The sequence below is a fragment of the Xiphias gladius genome, chromosome 3 (assembly GCF_016859285.1).
Source record: "Xiphias gladius isolate SHS-SW01 ecotype Sanya breed wild chromosome 3, ASM1685928v1, whole genome shotgun sequence".
Taxonomy (NCBI): Eukaryota; Metazoa; Chordata; class Actinopteri; order Istiophoriformes; family Xiphiidae; genus Xiphias; species Xiphias gladius.
The window spans coordinates 3,152,926-3,170,132 of record NC_053402.1 but is presented as its reverse complement, the minus strand read 5'-3'; the positions used below and the strand labels follow the sequence as shown (position 1 = coordinate 3,170,132).

Below are 17,207 nucleotides of genomic sequence, written 5' to 3'. Positions count from 1 at the left end.
AAAAAACATAATTCATAAGAAAAATTTGGAAATGGTTTCAATGCACTACAAATATTCACTGTAGAATATGTCTCTGTCACAACCCTTCCACTTAAAAGACACATCTTCATTAACAGCAACACCACAGATTCAGTCTGTGCTGTAGTGTATGTGTGTTAAGCTCCCTTTGCAAGTCAAATACTTCACCACATTCATCATTTACCAATTTATAACGTTAACATCATTACATGTGAGCATGTTTGAGTGAGCAAATGTGCGTGTGTCTATGTATGTGTATCTCAGTGATAACCAATGTGATGCTGTACTGTTTATAAATCAACACAAATCCAACTGAAACATAATCATTGTAAAAGACAAAGGCCGTGATAAATCATTTATTCTTTCATCTGAATCAGCAGGAGATTTGTAGAGTAATAGATCACTGGTAACAGAAAAGTCAAACTCACTCATTTGAATGCAGAGAATCGTGGAACTCCAGTAACTACCCAGGGCCCCAAGATGGTTGGAGCTAATTTTTTATCTACAGTTTTAAAATTATAATTATGTTTTTAATTAAGTGGAACTAAAGGAAAACTCAGGGATCAACAGAGTCAGTAGGATTTATCCTCTGGGCAACATGAATAGGTGTGCAAAAATTTCATTGTAATCCATCCCATAATTGTTGAGATATGGACCAAACTGGTGGACCGCCTGACATCCCCATCCTTAAACCATCACAATATATTGCTCAAATTAGTAAAGTTGAGTTTTTCTTAAAAAAAAAAAAAAAAAAAGACTTTGGTTTCTTTGGTGTACAAGCATGAAACACAGCTACGCAGAAAGAGGCTGAGTGACATCTAAGTGATCTCAGTTTCTGATTGGATGAAACAGTTGTTAGTAATGATCTATTTTACCATCAAACTCAGTTTACCCTTATGTAAGTCTGCAAATAGGTTCTGGCTCTGCAACAAACAGGCTATAATCATAATCATAATAAACTAAATGCACCAGTACAATGTAGCAATTTATTTTGAAATAGATGTCTTAGTATTTGTGAAAGTATGTTCCTCTATGAATTTTCTTAAGAACCAGTCAATAGAAAATAGAACTAAAGTCAGCTGCTTTTCCTCATCTCTTTCACCCTCCCTTTCTCGGTAATGATGACAAGAGAGGAGGGGGGAGGTACACACACACACAGTAGCATCCACTGCTGATGTCAGACTCCAGTCATGACGACCCTCCTCAGCACCATCGTCTCCATGGCTTCTCTGCAGAGACGTAAGTAAACCGGCTTCATCGTCGTATGTGTCCTTTCTCCAACTTCGCATTGTGTATGTGTGTGTTGCTAATGTCTGCCTGTCACCTGCCAGATCTACGGTTATCTCTGCTGAAAAGAGCGAGAATAAGATTTCAGCGTTTCTGAGCGGGTCAGTCTGGGATATTATGTTTGCGCAACGGTTGGTACCGTCGGGGAAAAGGCTCTGCGGTGGCGCTGTAATGAATATTAGAGGGACGCCAGACAAATAAAGCCAACAGTCACATTACACCGAGAATGTGAAAGAGGAAAAATATCACCAAGCTCGATAAGGTTGATGGAAACTCTCTTCAGTCCCACAGATCTGGCGCTGTGGGCATATTATAGGTAGATTAAGGCTTAGGTGTCTTTGTAATTATTTTGGGTCCTGAACATAACATACAGAACGGGGACATTTTTACCGAGTGGAAAGGCTTTATAAAGAGCATGGATGCATGTGTTGCCTTCAGGTGTTGTCGTTTTTTCTGGAACACATCTAGGCAATCTTGCACCTCCTTGCTCAATTGTTACCGCATGAGCCCACCTAAAAAATTAACAACATTCTATGGTTTTATACAAAAATTCGTCAATATTTTGTTATGTGTTTTACATAAGGAGCAAGCAAGGCCACATTAAAGTACCACGGGCCCTGGGGCTACAACTTTTTCAAGCCCCCGCCTGCGCGCCAACACACACACACACACACACACACACACACACACACACACACACACGTACCACTCCTGAATTTAAAAGAGCCCACATTAGACCAGTCACTAGACCGGCTAAATTAAAACTCTACACTACACTGTTTACAACATCAATACAAAAAAAACAAAACAAAAAAAAAAAGTCATGTTCCACCCACTATGTTGTAAATGTGCCAAAAATATCATTGGGTATATTCTCATAGAAACATGAAGCTATTTTTTGTCAGAGAGGCTGAGCAAATGTGTTTGAACTAATCACATAAAGCCATAGTGACTTGATCATTTGTTAATGTGAGCAGCAGGAATCCATGATACATCCTGCAGTAATTCATGCATTAAGTTAAATCATCATGAGTCGTAGCATTACTTAAGTATATAGTTTGTACCATTATTATAAAGTTTAACTACATTATCTAATGCTAGACTGGGAGCCTGGGATGGTTATACTTAACATTCGTTAGCTTAGCACTAGCTTATGTTAAAGTTCAAAGTCATAACTATCTCGAATTGCACTTGATAATGCTGATTGGTTTGGGCCTTTCATTATTTGTTCGTTCAAGCTAGTTAGCTAACTACCTAAGATCTAGCCTGCTAACCTGTGGAAGCAGGTGTCCTCATTGACGTTATCATTTCACTTGTCAGCTCTGCTACTGCTGATGGAGGGTTTTCGGTCGTCTCAACCTCCTGGCTTGCAGCTTTGAAATATCCTGTCAGCTTTGGGATCTTTCTTAATATCTGTGCCTGATTTTTGCAGTTTTGAGCTCCACTTTCACATTTATTTCTGACATGCCTGCAGCTGAAGTAATATTCCACTCAAACAGCAACTCATTGGACCAAAAAGACAGGCACGTCATACGTGTGATTGACATTGAGTGACATGCAGCATCTACAAGCATGATTTTTTTTTTCCCCGTGAATTTAATTTTTCCCCCCCGAGCCTCATGGGTCTTTTATGTCGTTGGGCCTCAGGGCTTGAGCCCCATTAAGTTTGTGCTGCAGTGCGAGAAAGGACATGTAATTTCTGACTGCCTGGATAGGAAATACAGTCGCAACTTGTGAAATCAGTTAAAAATCTTTCATTGTGCAGCAGACAGAATATTTTTTTATCCACATGGTTAGACGAGTGTTTTAGGATTCGAGAAATATCTTCAGAACAGCGGGAAGAGTTGTTAAAAGACCTGTTTTTTCAAAGATCACTGTGTATTTATATTTTAGAAAAAATCTAAAGCGTAGCGTGACTCAAAAGTGTTAGCAGGCAGTAAACCTGTCTACCTACTAGTTTGTATTTTACTTTAAGGTGACTGGATATATACACGTTGCACAGACAGTGGGAGGGACTAGTTTATGCCCCTGAGCCTAATAGCAGTTATCCAGCCATACTTTTTTTTATCTATGTTGTAGTTGACCTAGTTATCAGTTATCACCAAGGCTCCCAGGCTACCTTGCATTCCCAACCTCACTTCTCTCAAAAAACATTACATGAAAGCTGTGAACATGAAATGTCACTTTATTAGCGTAAAACAAATATTTTTAACATATTTTAACCTATACTGCTCTTGTCTATGGAAAAATGACCAAAACTACAGTATGTCAAATTTTGAGGATGCTCTTTCTATTGTAGTGTTTAGCTCTGTCCCGATAATGTCCCTGAAGCTAAAAAAATCTCCTCAAATAATATTCAGCAAATATGATTTTTCCTTTACACCATTGTAATCCATGCATATACAAGCTATAGGCTTTCGAATAACTGTCCACTGTAGTGACGTTAATGAATGCGGAAATTTTGGTACAGAGACAACAGAAGAATGTGCAAGATTACTAGTTAGACCAGACTTACTTCAATAATTCCTTTTATTTTCAAGAAATTCTGTTTCAGAAGCAGGTTCAAGTAGGTCCTCATCAGGGTAGTTTTTAGGTTTAGCTTCAGGCTTAACCAGTTTTACAAACAATCCGCCAGACTGAAACACAGTGTTGTTTAATACAAAGTTCTTCCTCAACTATCATCACGTTTTTGTTATATGGGCCAGAAATATGAGTATTTAAATTTCTGAGTTTATTTTTTTTTTTTATATCTTGTCTTAAGTATCTGCACAATGAATGCAAATATTGCTTAGAGAGTGACTCTTTTATTAAATTCACATTGGGACTCCAATCCGCAATTACTTGATTACAGCAAAACGCTGTCACTGCAATTTTAAAATTGAGTTCATCTGTACTTGTGTCAGAGTCTGAAATCACTGCTGACCTGCAGCATGCTGCCAAAAGTTGTCTTTTGCTTTGTTTATTGCAGTTGTTTTGTTTGTTACTGCTGTAATATACTACACTCCATATTATATAATTAATACGTGCTGCTTTGTGGCAATGAACATCATTCTTTTGTCTTTGTATGTATTTTTTCTGTATTATGAATTAATGTCATCAGTGCCTAATGTCTCAGGGCTATGTTTAAAAGTCATGAAATAAACCAGACTTGACTTGATCTTATTAGCTAGCTAGCTAGAAAGCTCACCAACTGCAGGATGCATTGTAGGGATCAGGTTCTAGAAATCCAAGTTAATTAACTCTAATCATGTCTAAAGTGCCTGGAAGGCTCAGTTTAAGGCAACAAAGCCCAAGGGCAATCACTGGCTGTCGGTTCATATTAGCACTTGTCCTACAGTAGAGTTTAACTGTTACTTTGTAAGTTTTGGTAGCCTAACACAAAGTGTGGCTTTCTCAATGTTGCAGTGAAGCTGCCAAAATTATTTGTAACAAGCATCAATAATTTAAACAAAATAACTATACCACTAATCCCTAAATACTAAGAAATGATGCGTCCCAGCATGACAACACCTCTTTTTTAAACACTAGGACTTTAATTGTATACTCCAGGGCGAGGACATGTTGTTGTATTTATGAATGAATATGCAGTGAAACAAATTGCACAGTACCAGACTGAATCAGATACGATTTTAATTAAAAAGAGCATTAGCTCAGATATATGGACAACAGAGCCCAAATCAGCTTTTTTTTTTTAATCCCCATCTGCTTTGTGCCTCCTGTCACTCAATCAGTGACCAGAGACCTGTACTATGAAGCAGGATGTGGGGTTAGCGAGGTAACTTCAAGTTGAAATCTGGGTTTTCAGGATGACGATAGTGGTTCCCTTCTTACCGGGGTACATCGCCATGGTGACTTATGCTGCACACCTAACCTACGCAGGAGTAGGTTATGTTCTAGATAACAGATTAAGGAGTATAAAACCACTGCCTACTGACCGATTAATTACCTTGGAACAGGGCATCGCCATTTGTTGGAAATCCCTAGGAGCTCAGTGCATGGATTGTGAGTGGGTCTCTTAGGAGGGCATGAGTGTTCAGAGACCAGCGAACCACTTTGGCTTCCGATTTGAGGGACAGGGGGCCAGCTCCTCAGCAGGAGTGTAGTCTGGTGTAGGAGGGCCCCTTCCTGTCTAATTCATTTTTTTTTTTTTCCTGTTGGCTGCAAGCAATGTCAAAGCCGTTCCATTGTGCTTTTGTATACCAATATCATCCTACAACAGAGAGTGATTGAAGCACAAAAGCATTGTACTTGTTGTACTTACAAGATGTGAAAGTAAGCCTATGTAGCGCTTTGAATTATGTTTTTATATATATTGTGCTCCCAAGTCCATTTGACACCAGTTTGACACCAGTTGGGTTGCAGCTGAAAGAATAAGGCTAAAATGATCATACACACCATAAGAATACATCTGAATAACACATTAATTTAATTGAATACACATATGTAATTATAGTCAGATCTACGAGATCTGTCCTAATGATGGGGCAGTGATATTATAAGCCTATTAACTTTCATTCATTCTCACAATCAGCAATTTTTTGCCATCTGTCCTTCCTGCATTTTGAAGCTGCAACTGTTGCTTTTAGCCTGGATTATATGTTTAACTTCTTCATATTTGTCAAATATTATATTTTGATCTTCATTCGTAAAATAGGCTGCTCTGCTGCCAGTAAACTTGTCCATGTTTTTGATGTCGCTGAGCAGTTGCTCAATGACATTACCAGTCCAGAGAAAAATAAAAGAGGGACACTGAAGTGCAAGGCACCTATGCTAGGTGGGTCTTTTGAGGTGGAGGTCTATTACCCTCCAGACTCCCCTGAGGTGGGAATTGCATGTGGAAGACCATGGTGGTCCCCGAGACGTATCAATTCAAGGTGCTGGCTCCAGGCCTAGTAATTCCTGAAGCCAGAGCTCTTGGAGCCAAGCATGTAGTTAGAAGCACACTCATGAACTCCACTATTGCCAATTGCAAATGTACATAGCAGTGTGTTGCTATCAAGGGACCTGCTGCCATCTGCAACCATTGCCAATCCATGTGATGGTCTGAAGGGAAGGAATGCTGTCCGGTGGTGCTTCTACAGCCGTCAAAAGCAAAAGCCTTAACCATCGCACCAGAATTGAAAATACCAATAGAGGATTAGCAAAAAATAGTGTAAACTCCTAAACTAAATGATGAGTCTATATATAATTATTTGGTATATATTTGAAAATGAGCTCAGTTTCACAGACTCCCACTCAAGGAGGGCTGCTGAGGGGGTGGGCCATCCACCGCTGATTAGAGGGTGTTAACATTCTTTTTTTATATAAATTTCATGACATGAAGTCCCAAATGGTTGACTCTATGTCAGCATTGACTTTGCAAGGTTCAGGATGATTTACAAGAGAAGATGGCGTGTTGAGCAATTTTTAAACCATGAAATGCCAGTTTTTATAACTTTAATAAGAATTGTCATTATCAACGCCATCATTGAGGTGTTTCATCACAGTATAGTCATATCATTTAGTTTACAGCTCAAAAAACATGTTTAAGTGTGCGGTACCTCTTTCTTAAACTTTCCACAATTCAATTGGTGTTACTTCACCCGTGTCCACAATAACAGCCATTTTGATGTCTATAGCTCATTGAGTAGCTATTTATATTCATAACTTAGTCTGGCAACTGACCATTTCATCCCTGATGCATCAGATCAATGACTGACTTTGTGTTTGAATATTATTTATCAAACTGTAGCTTTTGCTCATTGAGCCACCACTGTCTGAAACTGAGAATTTTCAAAGGATGATCATCTTTTCTCCTTTTAAGATAATATGTTAAGCACTATACAGTGAACTGGCAACACTTCTATGAGGGTAGGACTGAGTGGTTGTTGTCAGCTCCAGTGTGTAGGCGTAAATGCTTCTAAAACAACAATGTCTTACTTTTAATTTTAGAGTTTATGTTGAAAAACATAGATAAGACACAAACACATTTTTTTGCCCCCAGGATGTCAACTCTTCAGTAAATCTCATTAACATCTAATTTTGCTTGTAAAGTTCTGCTGGCTGTTCCCAACTATTGCTGTCACTGTTCATTCACAATTCAAATCACTGTATGAACATGGGAAAAAAATTAAATATTCCATCTAGAATGACATTTAAAGTCACAGTGAAACAAAAGTTACAGTGTCTTTAACTTCAGTAATATGACATATTTCCAAATAAAACCGAATATGTGGACAGGGTTTAGTACCAAGAGGGATTTGAAAAAAATCCTTAATTTAAGATTGGATCACAAAAAAGTGGGCAGGGCTTAGCGATTATAGCGCAATACAAAATTGAGAGCTGCAGATAATGTATATGGGCTGTGTTCGAAATCACTCCCTTGTTCACTCATTCACTACTCTCTGTATAATGGTAACACAATAGTTCACTCAATAGTGAGCTGTAAATTGAGGTTTTGGACACTTTCTTGTCATCAGTTTGGTTCATCACTGACTGCTGTATTTTTCACATCTTTAAAATGCAGCACATTTCATTGTGGTGCTGTTGACAGGAAGTTGCTTTTTTGTTCCATTGTGGAATTTTTGAGGGCAGTGTACAGTGGATACATGTACACACTCAGAATTTGGACACTGACAGTAAATGTAGCACACTATATAATACGTTGGGAGTGATTTCGGACTCAGCCATTGAACTGTAGAGGACTGTTGGTCACCACACACTTCCGTCATCCGTATTAGATCAGGAGGAGCAGAATAACAGTTAAATTAATAAATCTGACCTAAACCACATTCTATGGAAATGTAAGCAAAGTGTTTTTATAGCTGAAATCCAAACACACATCTCCTACTATGATATAGCTCTGGTACCGACACACTATCTAACGTTGAAGTGCGTTTTTTTGTTTTTTTTTGTTTTTGTTTTTAAACTCACTGTATAAGCGTGCCTTGGACTTAAGTGGGGGGCATTCACAGGGTGCACTGTCAGTCAGACCCATTGAAAGCCCTATTGCATGGCTGTGCTGAATGGATAATCATAACACCAAACCATGTGAGAAATAATGTGTGGAATCATTTTGGAATTGCCAAAATAGGTGAAAAAATTGTGGATGAAGGTAAGACTACTAACGTTGTAAAAAGCAACTGCCTTACAGTTATTTTACATCAGCTTGTCACTCAAGGGATACTGCAGAGACACTGCGACAAAACATCACTTCTAAAGTGTGGTTTGCATGGACTGCATTTAAAATAATTTACATCTTAACATCAATTTCACATCTTAGTTGCAATTTTTTAAAACTTGACTTTTTGAAAAAGGGACTAAGGGCCTTAGTTTCAATAAATTGTTAGATCCAGGCCATTTTCTTGCGTAAAGCTCAGCCTCTGGTTGGGTTCAGGTTTGTTTTGTTTTTTACAAATGCAATATGAAATTTCGCTCTTTCCCTCTCTGACAATGTTCTTAAATTGCGTTGAAACTGGGCAAAACATACAGTATATAGTAACTTTGCGTTTCAGGTTGAGTTTGGGTCACAAATTTGGTAATACCTGCACAACTCTCTGTCAGGTTCCTAAAAGAATCATAATAGCACAACTGAACTGAAGGCTTTTTGGCCTTCTTTTATTCCCCCAATCCATCTGCATTATTCTTGGTTTACCAGAAGCGGACTGAAACTCATTTGGCCTCACCTGTCATTTCTCCTCACTACACTCCATCTAAAAAACTAAAACTAGCTGAAGGTGGGTGGTCTGCTCAGTCATTCTACAGTACAGCAGCTGGATAAAGTCCAATAGGGCCAAGAGTAGCAGAGAGCTTTGCTTTACATGTGGTTGGCTGTAACAGCAGTACTGTTGTATCAGAAGGTAGAGAGAGAGAAAGGGGTTTGAAGAGCATGCTTCAAGTTGGTATTTGTGTGCACATGTGTGGGAGGAGAGGGCAGAGGAAGACCTACAACACTACAAAGCGTGTACCCAATACCTGACTACAAATACATAAAATACAGTAAGGAAAAAAACTGTCTCAAGTGGCCTGAAATTCTCAGTGTTGTAGTTTTGGTCCCTCTTTTAGGGAGAGGAGTGAAAGCATTAAATCAACTTTCTTGACCCAAGAACTATTCTTAATATGTGCATAAAACCTGATGTGTGCATAACACTAACTGAATGGAAATGCCAGAAAGTTGAAAAAGAAAAGAAAAAAACTGTATGATAAATACATGGTAGGCACAGATCAGAAGAGCCACGGTGTCAGTAAAGTCAATTACATAGCAAGTAGAAATAAAGACAGTCAGTGTCCTCACAGTAAATATGTGTGTGCATGTGTCTTAAAAATAGAAAACTTCACATGGTTACAGTAGTAGGACAGAAAGTGCTCCTACCAACCGCATTTCCGTTTATTCCCTCACTCTTTTTTCTCTTCAACCTCTTCCACCTCTCTCTCTCGCCGTCTCTCTCGTTCTCTCTCTCTCTCTCAAACTCTCACTCTGTCACTCTTTCTCTCGTGTCAAATTCTGTCATCATCCTTATTCTAACACCCACTCTCATCTCTCTGTGTTTCTGTCACCCTTTTTCTAAGTTATCCTCTTTGTCTTTGTCTGTGGAGGATGATTTTACCCAAAAATTAAAAAGGAAAATAGAAAATTAAAACAGAAAATGGCAAATACATTATTATTTTATTACTAAGGAAAATCAGACCATAACTAAATGTTTTTAAAAAATGGCATTTTCAAGTTGTATGTACAATAGGCAGTGGTGGAAGAAGTATTCAGATCCTTTACTTAAGTAAAAGTAGCAATATAGCAATGTAAAAATACTCCATTACAAGTAAAAGCCCTGCCTGAAAAATCCAACTTAAGTAAAAATAATTAAGTATTGGCAACAAAATGTGGTTTAAGTAATAAAGTAAAAGTACTGGTCTTTCCTTCTGACTGATATATTATTTTATATGACATCATTTGATGATTAAATCTAGCGCATCAGTGTGTAAGCAGCATGTTACTGTTGTAGATGCTGGAGGTTGAGCTATAGACAGGTGACAAATGAAAGGAAAAACTAACATAAAGTGTCTCAGTAAGCTGTTGAGACACCAGTACCACCGGAACAGCTTCAGTGCACCTTGGCATTGATTCTAAAAGTCTCTTGAACTTTACTGGAGGGATGAACACCATTTTTCCAAAAGATATTCTTTCATTTGGTGTTTTGATGGTGGTGGTGGAGAGCGCTGTCTAATACATCAGTCCAAAAGCACCCACAGGTGTTCAGTTGGGTTGTTATTTGGTGACTACAAAGGCCAAAGCATATGAATCACATTATTTTCATACTATCCAAACATTCAGTGACCTCTCCTGCCTTATGGACGGGGACATTTTAATCCTGCTTCTCCACTAATTTTTCAGGTTTTTCTTCCTTTAATTTGTCATCAGTCTGTAGTTTGAACTACTTTATATACAGTTTTATATACAGGGACACCAGATAAATCTGAGGGGTCATAACCTGATTAATGGGGGAGGAAAGACAAGGTTCTGATTTACAAACCTGTTTTCAGCTTTTAGACGTTTTCCTTTAATCTTTGAGTTTTGGTGAGATATTGGATCATTTGAACATTTATTGAAATGAAACCATGTGAGAAATTTAGTAGGAAAAATCACTATTTGGTGGAGCTGTTAACAACCCATAGACATCTGAAATGTGACCCCGACTACACACTGCTTTTTGTAAGACGTCAGAATCCAAAAAGGTCAGAAACCAAATCATCAACAATGTGCTGTATTTTAAAAGGTTGTTATATTATCCATTTTATAAAATCAACTTACAAGTTACAACTTACTTACAAGTAGCTAGTAACTAAAGCTGTCAAATGAATGTAGTGGAGTAGAAAGTAAAAAATTACCTCTGAAATGTAGTGGATTGGAAGTATAAAGTAGCATAAAATTGAAATACTCAAGTAAAGTACAAGTACCTCAAAATTGCACTTAAGTACAGTACTTGAGTAAATGTATTTAGCTACTTTCTACCACTGAAAATAGGAGGCGTGGCCTGAAGAGTGGCAGGTTGGTCCTGCAGCAGTCTGGGGAGAAGAGTCACTGTATGGACACACCAGGGGGGAGTCAGTGTAATGTACAGTCCATGAGCTCAGTGGTATGGGGAGAGGTTTTCCCTTGCAACTGCTTTGGTGCTGAACTGAGACGTCGCTTCCCTCAAATCAAAGCCGAGTCTTGTGCTCAACTGATTGGCTCAACACCTGCGTCTGTTTCCAAGAGGCAACTACCACAGCTGGAGGATTAATTAAGTGTGGAAGTACCTCAAGGTGCAATGATGGCATCTAGATGCTGAATGCAAAAAATCCTGTCATGCCATGTGGACATTGATCGACAGCTGTGACTGAGAGTTCACTTGCCTGCTGGTCTCCCCAGCTATCTGTACTCACACTGACTCTGACTTTTGGATTTTCTGTAGAATAAATAGTAGATTGTCTTCAGAGGGATAGTTCTGCTGTTGAAGTAGTTCGAGTTACACTAACAAGTCCCTCAAAGGATGCTGTCATGCATTGTTTCTGTAAATGTATCACTTCATTATGATACCTTTTCTGTTAGCATGATTTAGCGACGTAATTTAGCTAACACAAGCCTTCAACTCTCTATATCCAGTGAAGTGAAGAGGGAATTGCTGTTTTAAAACACAAATTTATTCTGTAACAATTGGCTTATAGCTTAAGTTACACAGCAGTTCACTTTCTCTGTGAGTCATCATTTTACATGTAAATATAGCTGAAATCATTGCACCGCCGTTGTCTTTAACTAATGTGTATGGAGGTTTTGTCAGACGACGTTGCGGTTACAAAATCAGGGTTTTAGCAGTGCAGAGCAGCAGCTTGGAAATGGCTTGGAAGTGACTGCTGGTTAACATGTAGTCTTAATGGGCTTTGTTTCAGTCACTATTTCATACTTGTTCTGTTGTCTGAATACAAACAGAAAAACATAAATGACAACAGCTTTATTGGGAATTTGGCTGTGTTAAATTACTGTATATGAGGGCACAGAGGGTAGGAAACAAATGAAGGCCAGATAATCCATATACTAGGTTTTGACCTAGTCTTGCTCTGTGTCATTAGGTGAGGGAGCCAGCTTGAGGCAGTGCTGTGCAATGTCACATGGGAGAGTTGAATACTGGTGTATGCCAAATGACCTCCCCTTCCCCCTGGGAGAAGGAAAACCACACTGATGATGTCCTCCACTCTCACCACAAAATGATCCCCTGTCCTCCTGATGAGAGGAGTAACTGACCGTTTTCAGCTTGAAAGACTTCTTTCTTATTAGTCGTTAATTCGCCTTACATTATGCATAACTTAACTGAAGTTTTGAAGTCACTTTGACTGATCACATTTTAGGCAACTTGACTGTTTGTTCAATATTGTTAAAGTAAGGAGGAATTCCTTTGGTAACTGCAGTCCCATAATAGGAACGTTTATGTTCTTGGCAGAAAACTATACATGCCAGTGTTGGAAAGGCCTATCCTTTTGTCTATCTGTCATCCTTTTGCTGTCTAACTGTTTGTTAGTCTTGAATGTGATATTTACTTGAACAGTGTCACAGAACAGTTCACAAATGTCTACTCATATGTAGTCTTTAATTAGGTCTTGTTTGTCTATGCTTTAGGCATGCTTTTTGGATGGAAAGTGGCTAAGTGTAACAATTATCTATTTCAGTGTCCCGTGTCCTCTTTGTGTCTAAGTCCATGTGATGAACATTGAGGGGGCGGTGGCAGGAGGAAAGAGAACATAGCATGGTACAGGAGCCACATTAAGATGTATAATAATAATGAGAGTAATAATAAAACTAATTACAATAGTTTTATTAATTACAATAATGGGGCTAATAATTAGACTAATAATAATAATCAGACTAAATATAATAATAATAACGATAGTAACAATAATTGAAGCAGTAGGTGTTGAGCAGGATCACATTAGCTCCAGGATCATAATTCTAATTTATAGTAAGTGATCCGGATCTGCACCTGAATTTAATGGGCTATTCCGTGGCTCATGGCCCATCCCTCCACCAAATTCAGTGTAAATCAGTTCAGGACCTTTTGTGTAATCCTGCTGAGAAACAAACCACCAAATAATCCAACAAGCAGACGTGGATAAACAAATGACCTTCATGGCAGAGGTAATCAATATGTATACCTGAGACATACTGTAGGATAAACTACATTTATGCTAGTAAATCAAATGTTTACAAAAGTCATCTTAACAAGATTTCATTGAGCTCCTGGGTACTACTCTTAGCTAAATAGGCAGGAGGAAGTTAACAGCTAATTGGCCAACTTACCTTTGCCAGGTTGACTAGTGTGTTGTAAGCTTGTAGATTTGCACATCTTGCACCCAGCACGTTGCAAACTGTCCGTGGGCATCCAGTGATTTATAATGTTTTAACTCATATACAGTGAAAGTTACATACTGAGACCAAACAGTAGGTAGCCTATGTGTCCAGGGCTCATCATTCCTTCTGCAGATGCCAAACAAGGTCATAAACGGCACTAATGATCTGTGAGACAACTCTTATTTAAGAATATGTTGCCTACGTCTATTAAAATTATTTTTGAGCATTACACACAGTCAAAGCACGGCCATCAAACCCAACAGAGCTTTTACTTTGAAAATCATGAGCCACACCTTCACATCCATTTTGAGAGTTTCCATTTGAACACAGAAAAATGAAAAAAGAATATCATCACGTTAATCATAAAATTCAACTTTCCACATTCAAAACTTAGATTTTAATGTTAAAAAAACCCAACAAGACTATTTTGTCAAGTACATACAGGGGAGATGCGTTTTTTAGTATTTTAAAGTGAAAATTATAAAATTATTTAAAAAATGGTAAAAGTCCCATAAATAATAAATTTCCTTTCATATTCCATTTTCTATTTTGATTTTCTGTTTTCACACACTGAATTAGCCTTTAACTGTGCTCAAAGATACTGTATAGTGCCATGTCCTCAAGGACTCTCACTTTCTCTCTCTCTGTCATCTTGCTTTCTTTCTTTCTTTCTTTTATCAGTTTAATGCAGTCACTGGAGGTACTTTATAGATTGTGATAGACAATCTGATCATGATGTGTATAATACTAATAGCAGGTTATGTAGGCCACATCAAAAAACAATATTTTTAAAGATGTAATGATTTAATGCATTTTGTAACAAAGCAATGAAAAGTGATCCATATTTTAATCCACACTGACAGCTACTGTGCTGACTGTGTGAAGCGATCTGAAGTGAAAAAAAAAAAAGTTAACTCAATATAGAGAAATGTGAGTAAGGCTGGGCATTTCAGACCAAAAATCATATCTCACTATTTTGAGACTGAATCGCAATACACAATATATGTCTCGGTATTTTCTACGAAGTGTGCTAAATGTTCAGTTGTAAGTCAAAGTTACGTAAGATTTCACAAGCACTTTTATTAAAACAGACTTTAATCAAAATAAAATGCAAATTCAGGGTTTCCTTCCCTGTTTGAAAATATACAGCTGCAAAACATGTAAATGAAAGATTATATAAAATAAATAGCCTATATTAAGTAAAACTAGCCCTATGCTCCAATTTCAACAAGAATAACAGACTGATTCAAATAGAGTACAATTACAGGTCTTCCTCTCTGCTCACCACAGGTAAATGAGGCTTGTAACGCACTTTGTTTAAGGGCACAGGACTCTTCAGGCTGCAAAGGCTTTGCCGGGGTTGCAGCAGCAGCAGCATGAAGTTTAACACACTTTTTGTACTGCATTTTATAGTGCTGTTGTAAATGGTGGAAGAGATTTGAGGTGTTTCGAATTTTGCATGCAGCCTATTTATGGTATTCTGTACAGATTACATGGTTTTGCTGCTCATCAGATCTATTGAATCCAAACCATCTCCAGATAATTGAACCATTATTTTTCTTTTTACAAACCAGGTTTTCTTGTGTGGACCAGCACTCTGCTTCCTCCATGTTGCTGGAGGGCATGTGAACGAGGGGGGTCAGGTTTGCGTGCAGACGCAGAGAGATAGTGGGGGCAGGGTTGCATAGAGAGTGTAAGAGAGGAGAGATTCAAAGGCTGGCATAGCTTTACAGAAGAAATAGGTCATGTAATGCAAAATCAAACTATATCGATGTAAACTGTATCATCCCATATACGATATACCTTAAAAAGTATAACACAGGCGGATATGCCTTGAAATTTGTCTGATGAATAATGTTTTGCTAGCCTTAACATAACATAGTTATGTTTTGGTCATTTTTGCACACAAATTATTAATTCAAGATCATAAATAACGTAAATAGCGAGAGCAGCACAGTAATGATTACTTACGTAAATTAGGGCCAAAGTATTCTGACTCTTAGTCCCTTGAATGGTGAAAACTCCCAAAATGCTGGATTCTACATTTCCCATAATGCAACTGAATAGTGCCTTTGAGTAGACGATCTCTGCTTCCTAAATGCCTCCTTTTTCTCAAACTCCAAACCTCAGGTCCGGTCTGTAATGCAGACTTTCTTTTGAATATTTTAGGTATCAAGCCTAAACTCAGATATAACGTCAGCATTATTTTTTCAAACTTTGGAAAGCTGCTCCAGAGCTACAGAAGACATTTTTTAACAAAAGCTGAGTAGTACTCCTCATGATGAGTAAACTGTGGGGTGCCCCTTTCATTTGACAGTACAAATCATTCATTCAAGAGCACAAATTTGGTTTTCCCCCAATGAAACCTGCACGTTTCCATAGAAAGAGGGCAAAGAATCTTGGGGGAAAAAACATTTTTTGTCTCAGTTCAGGATTATGAGCCAAATTGTGCTTTATAAAGGCCACAACTTGGTGCTAGCTGCAACAAAAAACAAATCAGTTCTTTGACCCCTGACCTAACTTTTCACCAAATTTATACCAAAGTCCATGCAATAGGTTTTGAGAAATCTTGCTAATAGATAAACAGAATCAGAACTGAAAACAACCTTTTGGCTAAATAGAAATGGAAATGAAAAAAAATGCCTAATGCCAATGTTCAGCCCTTATTTCTCTGTCCCCTGGATCTCTCTACCTTTCTAGATTATTCTGTGGTCACATAAACATGTATTCAGAAGAATTTTGAAAAAAAATCTCTTAGATAACAAATACAGTAAATGAAAGGAAATACTCAATATGGATCTCATCACTGCACATTCTAAAATGACGAGAAAATCCACTGGGGTTTGGGTTTGACTGCAGGGGGTTGTGGGTGATGCGGACCGGTAGTCCATTAATAAATGAAACAACCATGTGATGAAGACATATGGCCCTGCTCTGAGCTGCCCTTGGCTGGCACAGTGTGTGTGCAAAAAAAGTCAGTAGAGCTGAGTGAATTGAGTTGAAAACTGGGAGGGAAATGTAGAGGAAGAGCTGGACAGATAGACAGATACACACAAGCAGTGTGTGGGCTGAATGTGTGTGTGAGAAAAAGACTGTGGGCTGTAAGAGTGGGAGTTCAGTGCAGAGAGATGCTTTGACCTCTGTGCCTCTCTGCTACTGCAGCTGTCTTTAGGCTCTACACACACACACACACACACACACACACACACACACACACACACACACACAGAAACACACACGCACGGAACATGGGAGTAATAGCATACAGCTGAAGGACACTAGAGAGGGAGAGTAAGATTTGGGAGTTGCTTCAGTTGAAATGATCAGAATCGAATCACCTTTACTATTATATTTTATTGTACAATACTATGTTCTTGCCCATAACCGAGTTACTGGCCTCAGAACTGGGGAAGGTCCTCGGGTGCTGCACTGTGACAACTTGCCTGTAGGGATATTTCAAGGGGACTATATGACCGTAGACTGAGAGCTCCTACTACTGTGGACCTATAACAAGTACTTGATTATTACATAAAGCTGATTTTGCATT

At 38.3% G+C, this 17,207-nt stretch overlaps 1 protein-coding gene across 1 annotated transcript in view; it reads left to right on the top strand.

The window, feature by feature from the left end:
• The first annotated feature begins 1,210 nt into the window (after positions 1-1,210).
• Positions 1,211-17,207, top strand: part of LOC120788114 (TANK-binding kinase 1-binding protein 1-like) — a 36,324-nt gene continuing 20,327 nt past the window's right edge. Inside the window, exon 1 of the mRNA XM_040123646.1 lies at positions 1,211-1,257. The gene's annotated coding sequence lies outside the window, so the exon portion shown is untranslated. The remainder of the gene's footprint in view (positions 1,258-17,207) is intronic.